At 47.1% G+C, this 11,139-nt stretch overlaps 1 pseudogene; it reads left to right on the forward strand.

Annotated features, from left to right (window-relative positions):
* The first annotated feature begins 3,334 nt into the window (after positions 1–3,334).
* On the forward strand, positions 3,335–4,214 carry LOC101422313 (centrosomal protein of 104 kDa pseudogene; annotated as a pseudogene).
* Positions 4,215–11,139: the final 6,925 nt, after the last annotated feature.

Raw genomic sequence — 11,139 nt, forward strand, 5'->3', positions numbered from 1 at the left:
TTAGTCTCAACACAAAAACCAGGGACTCCAGAGAGCCATTTTGAGTCTTCTCTGAGCTGCATGTCCCTTACATGTACCCCCTTCCAGCAGTTTCTTTAGCTGTCCCTTATGTGTGTGTGTGTGTTTTTAAAGATTTATTATTTTCTTAAATTTCTCTCCCCTCCCCTCCCCCACATCCCCTGTCATCTGCTGTTGTGGGAAACTGGCTTACCTGTTCCCTATTTGTTGCAGTAGCCCCCAATTATTGAAAACGTTGCTGTGCTGATGAGGAACAGCTGCTCTGGAGTTCCTAATATTATGTGGAAACTAGGGTCAAGGCTCTCAGTTCCAGAAGCTGCGAGCTCCCTGGTTCCATCTGGTTCCTCCCTCATATTTCTCTTTGTTCATTATTTCTGTTAAGTTCTGTGTCGCCTTCCCTTCGAGCAAACCTCTTGCTGAGCTCATTCTCAGCAGCTGGTGCCCAACATGGGGCACAAAGGAAAAGTTTCGAAGCAGTCTGCTCTCTGTGTCTATTTGCTGTGTGTTTTTCTGTGTCCACTTGTATTCTTGTCAGCAGCACTGGGAAACTGTGTCTCTTTTTTTGTTGTTGCGTCTTGCTCCATCAGCTCTCTGTGTGTGCGGTGCCACTCCTGGGTAGGCTGCACTTTTTTCGCATGGGGCAGCTCTCCTTACGGGGCACACTCCTTGTGCTTGGGGCTCCCCTAAATGGGGGACATCCCTGCGTGGCACAGCACTCCTTGTGTGCATCAGCACTGCATGTGGGCCAGCTATCCACAGGGGTCAGGAGGCCCTGGGTTTGAACCCTGGACCTCCCAGGTGGTAGGCAGATACTCCATCAGTTGAGCCAAATCTGCTTCCCGGTCCCTTATGTGTTGACTCCCCTCTCCATCCACCATCCTGGACACTTCTTCCAAGCATCCCCCCATTTGTCAACAACCCCTATTAGTGTGGGACTGAGGCTCCATTTATCCAGACTTCCCTGACTCCTGCTCTTAGTGCATCCTAAGGCACTGGGTGAGCCACACAGGGAAGAAAGACAGCCCCCACCCCCCACCCAGGACTAATGACATTGGCCCATCCCCCACCCTTGCCAGAGAACAGCCCTTTTACTCTATTATCCATCCCCAAGCCCCAGCCTCCCAGGGCCTCATGTGTAGAATGCAGGTCTGATCCCCTCCCTGATAAGGCTCTCATGATATCATCTCTTCATGACCTGTAAAAGGGGGGGTGGGAGGGAGAGAATCTGCTCTCCTAGATCAACAAATTGTCAGGATGAGCAGATGTCTTTTTTGGTCTGATGCCAGCAGGGATTCACTTAAGGGCATTATCAGGCACAGTGAGAACAACAGCACCTACTGAAGGGTGGGCACTTCTCATTTAATCACCACACTATGCAGTAGGGTGGGCTACGTCACCCTCATTTTGCCATTGAGGAAACGGAAGCACAAAGCATTTAAGTAACTTACCCAAGTTCACACACTGCTAAAAGGGGGATCCTGCCAAAACTCTAACCCAGACTGAACGATCTCAAAGCCCACTCTGTTCTTTCCAGTCCATCACACACCTGCCTCTCCATCCAAGGTCAAATAACTGGGTGTTGGCAATGGGGCCAAATAAATGAATGGCAACTCTAACAAGGAAATAGGAAAACATCCCAGTTCCAATAAAGTCTTCAGTTCTTTCTCTTTTTTAAAAAAGGGGAGTCAGTTTAACCACAATTAAGTACCTTGTAGAGTTTCTGTGGAAATCATATCATACCCACACTCACCCTCCCAATTTTTGGATGAAGACACTGGGATCAAAGAAGGGCCACTGCTTGCCCAGGTCACACTGCATCTAAATGGCAGGCTAAGGCTAGGACCTGGGTCTTCTAACTCGAAAGCCAATGTCGCCTCCATCACATTGACACCAAAATGCCCAAATCACTGTAGTGAGTTCATCAATATTAAAAAATAAGTAGACAAACTTCTTGAGAATGCAAAATGGTGCGCTACCATGGAAAGTAAGATGGCATTTCTTCAAAAAGTTAGCTTTAGAATTTGCCGTTTGACCCAGCAATCCCACTTCTAAGTATATATCCAAAGTGAGTGAAAACAGGGTTGCAAACAGTTGCTTGCATACTAGTGTTCATAGCAGCATTATTCACAATAGCCCAAAGCTGGAAACAATTCAAGTGTCCACCAACAAATGAATGTATAAACAATATGTGGTACATACACTCAATGGAATATTATTTGGCCATAAGAAAAACTGAAGCTTTGCGAAATACTGCAACATGGAAGAATCTTAAAACAAGCTCAGTGAAGTAAGCAAGGCACATAAGGACAAAAATTGTATTATATCATTATTAAGAGATGACTAGAAACAGCAAATTTGCAGAGATAGAAAGCAGATTAAAGGTTACTGGGGAAGGAGGAGCAGGGAGCAGGGTGGAAGGGGAAATGTTGGTAAAAATAAAAAGTTTTTAAAAAAGAAATCAAAATGGGATCAGGGAGCAGAAGAACATTTAGGAAGTCATATCTTTGGGTGAACAACTGGTTTCTATTCCTGGCCTTTTTTGTTTTTGGGAAGATTTTTTTTTTTTTTTTTTTGAGATACCCGGGATTGAACCCGGGACCTTGTACATGGAAAGCAGGCACTTAACCACTTGAGCTACATTCACTCCTCCACCAGTTTCTAAAAAAAAAAGATTTATTAGAAATGATAATTTCTCTTCTCTTCAGCTCCTACACTCTGATTTATTGGACTTACCCCACTCAGCTAACATGGAGTTGAAGAAGGTCAACCACCACACCATGGAGCCTAGAGTGCCTACAACTGAAAGCAGGAGGAGTGCATCCAGTATCCATGTGGAATCTAAGCCCCCACTTGACATAGATGTGCAATGGACACAACCAATCCAATGTCCACAGAGAAAATGTGGCATTGGTGTGGGAAGGGTGGCCATGGTGACTGCTGGGTGCCGGGAATGGGAGGAAGAGATGAGATGGGGAGGCGTTTTCGGGACGTGGAGATGTCCTGGGTGGTGCTTCACGGACAACTACGGGACATTGTAGATCCCCCCAGGGCCCACTGGATGGAACGTGGGAGAGTCTGGGCTATGATGTGGACCATTGACTATGGGGTGCACCGATGCTCAGAGATGTACTTACCAGGTGCAATGGATGTGTCACGATGATGGGAGAGAGTGTTGCTGTGGGGGGAGTGGGGGGTGGGGGCGGTGGGGTTGAATGGGCCCTCATATTTTTTGAATGTAATATTTAAAAAAATAAAATAAAATAAAATAAAATAAACAAACAAACAAAAAAATAGACTATCGATGAGAGCAGGGTAGATGGGCGGAGGCGGCCGGGGATACTCCGCTGCCACCGCCGCTGGGGCTCTGAGGCGCGGGGCGCCCGGGGGCCGGGGAGTCGCGCCTCCGGCGGGTCAGCCGAGACCCAGCCCAGGCGGCGCTGCGCGGAGCAGCCGGCGGGTTCGAGGCCCCGGCCGGACGCCCCACCTCCACCCCCGGGGCGCCCGAAATTCCCGTCGGGGAGACCGTTGCGTCCGATCAGCCCAGCTGCGCAGAAGGCCCCTCAAGATCGGACTTGTCGTGGTCAGCTCCTCCGGACACGAGGGCGCCTTCAGGGCGGGCAGCTGATGGTCCCCGCGCCCACCGTCCGCGGGGGGAGGTCCCCGAGATTTTGCCAGTTTCCACAAGAAATTGTCCTCCAAATGGTAGAGAGATGCCGAATAAGAAAACTACAGTTGCTTGCGCACCAGTATATGATTTCCAGTAAAACAGTTCTACATCGGTGAAAGCTGCCTGAACGTTTGTCCCACATCAGGCAGAACGTTCCCGGAGACTTGGGGACGCCTCGCTCTGTGATGATGAAGACAGGCTGCAAAGCCCGGCAGCTGCAACCCGTTTACGTGGATGCAGTAGGACAGTTTCTTAAGGGGATTTTTCACCAAAACCATGTGAATAAATACAACACATATAACCAGGTTGCTCTGGTCGCAGTAAACATCACTGGAGACCCTGCAGACTCCTGTGATGAAAGCGTAGTTCTTCCAGGGAGAAGCTGACGGACCCGCACCTCGGCAGCGCTGAGGGCCCAGCGCTGGACAGAACACGCACAGGGCTGGCGAGCGTCTCGGAGGGACGAGGGAGAGGGCGCTGTGCCGCGGAGAAGGACGACGACGACCTCGCCGAGGTGGCGCCGAGGTGACCCAGCGCTGGGCCTGCGTGACCACAGGACTCCAGGCCGGCACCAAGGCCTTTCGGTTTGCCCCTTCAGCCCCTTGTTCACCCAGGCAGCCCTCGCCGTAAACCAGCGCCCTCACTGCCCCAACAAGAGGAAAGAGTGGCGGGAAAACGGCTGGCCCAACTTTTCCTTCAGGAAACGGCTCCGTGGCGTTCTCTGACTCTCGCCCCAGCGTTCCGCAGTCGCGCAGTTGCGGCCTGGCCGGGGGCCTCACCCCGAGGCCGCGCCGGTCCCCGACGACGGGCCGCCTCTTCCAGCCGTCCGCAAACGCGAGGGAGAGCGGACGCGCAGGCGGAAGTGCACGCCGCGGTTGTCAGCGCTGCCGGCAAGGGGGCGCCTCAGGAGAAGCAGCGCCCTTCCCGGAGAAAGCCGCGAGGGAGGCCAGCCCTGCCTTCGACGTGCTGGGAGAAACCCTGGTCACCGGGGCCTGTTCCAAGACAGGGTCGTACCGAGAAGATGCCCTGCGTACTTTATAAATATATAAAGGTGATGGAGATGCCTTTTGAAACTCCAAAAGAAGATTTGAAGAACATGCTGCCGGCATCCATCTTTCTCATTAGAAGAGCCTGGAGAGACATAGTGACCTCAGTGTTTCAGGCCTCTTTGAAATTGTTGAAAATGATAATTACACAGTGTGTGCCTAAGCATAAACTGAGTAAACTTGAAGCAATTCACTGTGTGGAAAGAACCATTCCCTTTTTGCCCACTAGAACTGGAGATTCTTCTGCTCGCTTCCCTATTATAGCTTCAAATTTTATTCAGAGGCCCCTATGGGCACAGATACAAAGCCAGCTGTGTGGGCGGAACTAGACCTCAGTCCAGCAGGTGTGACCTGCAGGCCTATGGAATGGATTACTTTCTGTGTTGCGACTTACATCCTTCAGTATTTTGTCACTCCTTTCTTTCTATGTACGTGAATAACAAAATGATAAATATCCAAATGTTGGAAAGACTTGTTTGGAAATATAAAAATGTGTACTGGTAAAAGAAAAAAAATTTATGGGATAGCAAAAATCTGAAATTTCTAGTTGTTCCTATCCCTCAGGTCTTTTCCCTTATGTGGTGTTTTGAAACTATGTAGCCCAGAAAAGTCATGTTCTTAAAGCTAATCCATTCCTGTGGATGTAACCTTTTGTAGGTAGGCCCTTTTTATTATATTTTATTTTATTTATTTATTCCCTGCCCCTCTTGTTGTCTGTTCTCTGTGTCCATCTGTTGTGTGTTCTTCTTGTCTGCTTGTCTTCTCTTTAGGCAGCACCTGGAACTGATCCTGGACCTTCTGGAGTGGGAGAGGCACTTAGTTGCTTGTGCCACCTCAGCTCCCTGGCCTGCTATGTCCCTTATTGTCTCTCCTCTGTGTCTCTTTTCGTTGTGTCATTTTGCTGCATCAGCTCTCCACATGGGCCAGCACTCCTGTGCAGGCCAGCACTCCTGAGGGTAGGTCCTTTTGATGTGATTATTTCAGTTAAGGTGTGGCCCATGGTTGATTAAATCCTCTTACTGGAGTCTTTTATAAGATTATGAAATTCGGACAGAGAAAGCCACGGAAGCAAGAAGCTGAAATCAACAAAACCCAGAAGAGAAAGGAGAGAAGAGCAGACGGTGCCATGTGCCTTGACATGTGACAGAAGAGCCAAGCATTGACAGCAGATGTTCTTGAGGAAGAAAACATCGCCTTGATGATGCCTTGATTTGAACATCCTCACAGCCCCAAACATATGCTACTAAATTCCCATTGTTAAAAATCAACCCATTTCATGGTATCTGCTTTAAGCAGTCTAGCAAACTAAAACACCTTATTTTCCTTAATTCAATTCAAAATCTAAGAATTAATATGGGAGCCCTGTAAGATGATATGCATTTTTGTTTTGTAAGTTTACAGCTTTTACAACACACTTATTGTTTATGGATGTTTACATATGAATGATAAACTTCAATGAAGTTTTTTTTTAAAAACTTTAAAAAAAAAAAAAAACTAAGAATTAAGAGAGATGTTTGATCAGAGGTGCTATACGGAGAGTGTTTTAGATACTTACACATTTCCTCAATAACGTCTCATCTGCTTAATATAACTGATAAAATTAAACCAGCAATAAAAAGGGGAAAAACAAACTCTGGAGCAGAATTACTACAGTGGCAGAAATCACAGCATAGTCTGTCTAAAGCATATTATCCTTTTGGGGTTGGAACTGTGAGCTTAAAATGGAAAAATAAAACTATATTGGCATTCAACTCTGTAGGTAGCACAAAAAGAGAAAACAAACTTCTTATTGAAGCACAATGTACACATAGAAAATGTGCAAATCATAAGTGTACAACTCAAATGATGGGGGGGGAAGTGGGGTGTGAGTTACATGGGAATCTTAGGTTTTTTAAATGTAATGTTCTGTGTGATCTATTAACTTTAAAAAGTTGTATAAAAAACCAACAAGTGTACAACTCATTGAATTATCACAAAATTACCCCTCCTATTTAACCACTGTCCAGAATTAGAAACAGAACATTACCAGCATCTTGGAAATCCCCTGTGCCATCCCCCACCAGGGTAACCCCTATCCTGACTTCTAACACTGTTTTGCCTCTTTATGAACATTATATAAATGGAGTCATGTAATAGGCATTCTTTGGTGCCTGGCTTCTTTTTCTCGATATTAAGTTTGTGAGGATCATCAATGTTGCTGGGTTTAACAAGAGTTTGTGCCCTCTCATTGGTGTACAGTATTCTGTTGTATGGATGTACCACACTTTAGTCATCATTCTACTACAGATGGACATTTGGGCTGTTTCCAGTTTGGGGCTACTATGGTGCTGCTATGAACATTCTAGTGTATGTCTTTTGGTGCACATATGTTCACACTTCTGCTGGTTGTATACTTAGGAATGAAATTGCTAGGTGGGTTTTGGGTGGCATTTCATTGTCCTTGTCTTCCCCAGCACACTTCTCACTGCCAGTGGAGACTCCGACTTGGTGATTTGAGAAAATCCCTGTGGGGCTTCCTGTTGCCCTGAGACCCTCAGGCTGCCCACCTGAGAAAGGACAATGGGCAGTTATGGGCACAAACCTACTGCAGCCAAGTGACTGCCCAGGCTGGCACTGGTGCTAGCATATCTACTGAGATGTGCTCTCCTCGAAGTGGTTAAATGAGTCTCTTTTCAGTTAAACAAAGGCCCTTCAGCTGTCAAATGGGAACAGTTTTCTTCATGCTGCCAGGTAATAATAATCTGCTCATTTTGCACTGGTCTCTAATGTGGTGTGGCTGCTAGCATGACCCCCGATGACACTGTAACCCCACCCAGGAGAAGGGCTGCATCTCTCTTTGACACTACCTTCCCATGGACTAGCATAGTACCTGGGACATAGGAGGTGCTTGGTAAATTTTTGTGGAATCAAATTTAGCATTCTACAAAGCCAATTGTACTATACTGCTTGAAGTCCCAGTACTCCATATTATGCTCAGGCTAGTGCCCTGTATTAGTTTCAGATCGCTGTTGTCACAAATTACTGAAACAACACATTTATTATTTTTAAGTTCTGAAGGTCAGAACTCCAAATAGGTTTTCTTGGGCTAAAATTCAGTGTTGGCAGGACTGGGTTCCTTCTGGAGGCTGTAGGGGAGAATTTGTTTCCCTGCTTTTTGCAGCTTCTAGAGCAGAGGTTCTTAGCCAGGTGTATTAATCAGCCAAAAGGGTGCTGATCAAAGTACCAGAAATCTGCTAGCTTTTATAAAGGGTATTTATTTGAGTAGAAGCTTACAGTCACAAGGCCCTAAAGAGTCCAACTCAAGGTACCATAAGAGGTACTTTCTTACCCAAAGTCATTTGCCATATATTGAAGCAAGATGGCAGACAATGTCTACAAGTATTTAAACTTCCTTCTTTCTTTAAATGCTCCATGGTCCCAGCTTCTCTTAATCTCAGCTGTAGGTTGGCATAAGGCTCATCTTTCTCCCCCAGGGCTCATTTCTTTCTGGGCTCAGCTGCTCTGTTTTCTTCACAAGATCAGCTGTAGACTACATCTCTTCCTGGGGCCTCTACTGTTTCTTTTTCTGTGTCTCTATCCACCCACCAAGGGGGTGGAGACTCAATGCCTTGCTGATGTGGCTGACTCAAAGCCCTAATTTTAATTTAATCAAGTAAGCATAAAACATTTGAATTTAACACAATCAAAGGATATCACACCCAGAGAAACAGGTTTACAAACATAATTAGTATTCCTTTCTGGAATTCATAAATAATATCAAACTGCCATTCCAGGGATCCATGGGCCCCCAAGGGTTTCAGGGGGTCCATGAGCTTGAATTGAAAATTTTAAAAAAACAACATTATTCTTGTGGGGATGTGGTGGAGATGGTTTTATGATTCCATGGGAAAACTCGAATTTCTAAATGTTTGCCAAAAATGACCATTTGAGTAGATGTTAGATTAGCAGGTATTGAAAAAACATAATTTTGAATAATTCTTTTCAATGAATTACCCAGGAGAAGCTGGATGACTGACGCAGAGATGGGAATTCTCTCTTCTGTCTGCTGAAATCATCACTTCTTCTTTTAAGGCTTTGACTGATAGGATGCAACGTCTCTCATTGCTGAAGTTAGTTTCTTCAGTTGATTGTAAATGTCATCAACCAGAGATGCAATTGAGGTACTAATGATTCAAGTCCATGAAATGTCCTTGCAATAACAATCAGGCCATTGCTTGCTTGATCAAACCGCTGAACAATATAAGCCAGCCAAGCCGATACATGGGCCTAGCCATCGCACTCCCCCACCTCAAGATCCCTAAATTAATCATACCTGAAAAGTCCCTTTTGCCATGTCAGGTAACATATTCAAAGGTTGCAGGTTTTAGAATGGAGAAATTATCTGGAGACCATTACTCTGCTGACCACCAGCCCCTAACCCTTAGCCCTACACTCAGGCCTCAAACCTATGACACTGCTTTTCCCCCAGTCCACCCATGCCCACACCCTCCTCTCCTCACCTGCATGCTCCTCCTTGCTCTACATGTCTTGCTCTTTTCTACCTCCCACACCTCTGTTCCTAGAATCCTCACCCCTAAAACTCAGTGCCTCCAAATCCAGTCCCAAGTCTCCATTGGAAAGTCACCTTCACCAGGAAGCTGCTCCTGACCCCCAGTTGAGAGTGGCCTTCCTTCCTGAGTCCCACACTCTGTTGATGGTTCTGGTGAGTGCTCCTGCTTGGGCTCAAAGCCTGGCTCTGTTATTTTCTGCCTGTTTGACCTTGGGCAAGTTCATATCTGTGTTCAAATAACACTTGTAAAGGAATAATAAGAATAAAATAATAATAGTGGCAGTTTTATGAGGGGTTGTATTGAGGACTAAATGAGACAATGTGCATAAAGCCTGGGACATAATAAAAACCTGACAAATTGCTATTGGTGTCTAAGGCCATCTTACTGGCAGGACTGTAACTTCTTATAGTAGACCAGTGTTATCATCCCCGTACCCCCGAAGTGCCCACCTGGCACAATCATAGGTGTTTGCTATGTGTTGGAGGTCACATTTATTTGAGCTCTTCAATGAACAGACCTCAGAGCCAGCAGGAGAGCCAAACTGCTATGGTCCCAAGCTGAGCAGAAATGGAAGGTTAGCTGACAGTGGCAGAGGAGGTCTCTGTGGAATATACCAGAGGATGGAGGAGAATGTAGGGGCATCTGGGAAGGCTTCCCATAAGAGGAGAGCATGGGAAACTTGAAGTGGGGGGAGGCAGCAGGGTACCCACCCCCTATCTGGACCCACCCCTTGGAGCACCTTGAGGACCCCACCTACCCCTCCATCCCTTTACATCACCTTCTTCAGCTTCCCTTAGCTCTGCAGTGTAAATATCCCTTAAAACGATGTCAAGACCCTAAGAGAAGTCACTTAGAGGTGCTGAGAACATTCCTGGAATGAGGTGGCTCTTCTGTGATCCAGAAGATCAAGGCTGAGCCCATCTGTTCTCAAACAGCCAGGGTGGGAGCTCTTTATCCATGGAGCTTCATTCTGTATTCTTGGGAAGGGGAGACTGTCTGGGTTCTACCTAAGGGAGACCCTGCAAAGAATGGAGCACCTGAAATCCTACCAGTAAAGAGTGACGCATTGGGATGATTGGATTCTTTTTGGAAAAAGAAAAAAAAAGATCAAAGCTCTTGAGCTATGTGACAGAAGAGCTCCAGTTCATTCAGCTATAACTGTGTCCTGCACTGCGGGTTCTACTGGGCTCCTGTGAACAAGCAGTGAATACCTCCCCACTGCTCCCCCAGGGCCCCCATTTCCTGGGTCAGCATGACCATCACACACACACATCGCCAATGGCTGCAGTGCCACCTGAGCTACGCTGGCAGCTTGTGGGGCTGTTGGCACTGGAGACGGTGGCCTTGGTCAGAGGTCAGCCCACCTGGTTTCCAGTCCTTGCCTGTAACTGGACCTGTAAGATGGGGGTTATAATAATGTCTCTGGCAGGGTTGTGACGAGGCACACATGAAACCTGGGCTGTGAGTACGTGGCACAGCTCTGGGCACATGTTGGCACCAGGTACCCTCCCTCCTGTCGGTTGTTTTGGATGGCCATGCTCCCGGCACAACTCCCCAGTAGACCAGGAAGCAGTCACTCACACCTGAGGGTCAACTGCTCTGGGCCCTTTGATTTTTTCCACCTAGTGCCCTCTGGACATCAAGGAGCAGGGAGTGGGAGAAGAAAGAGTCAGCTAGAACCTGAGAGGCCCCAGCCTGGCTCTGCTCTGCTGAAGATGCTGCTCCCTGCAACCTGTTAAGCAGGAAACCGATCCTCTGGGTTTGACTGACCTGCACCAGTCCTGCCTTTGCCCTGACTCCTGGCTGCCTGGGCCACTTGCCAGGACTTTTAGACCATGACCTAATCATCCATGCTCCG

Source organism: Dasypus novemcinctus, chromosome 3, assembly GCF_030445035.2.
Source record: "Dasypus novemcinctus isolate mDasNov1 chromosome 3, mDasNov1.1.hap2, whole genome shotgun sequence".
Lineage (NCBI taxonomy): Eukaryota > Metazoa > Chordata > Mammalia > Cingulata > Dasypodidae > Dasypus > Dasypus novemcinctus.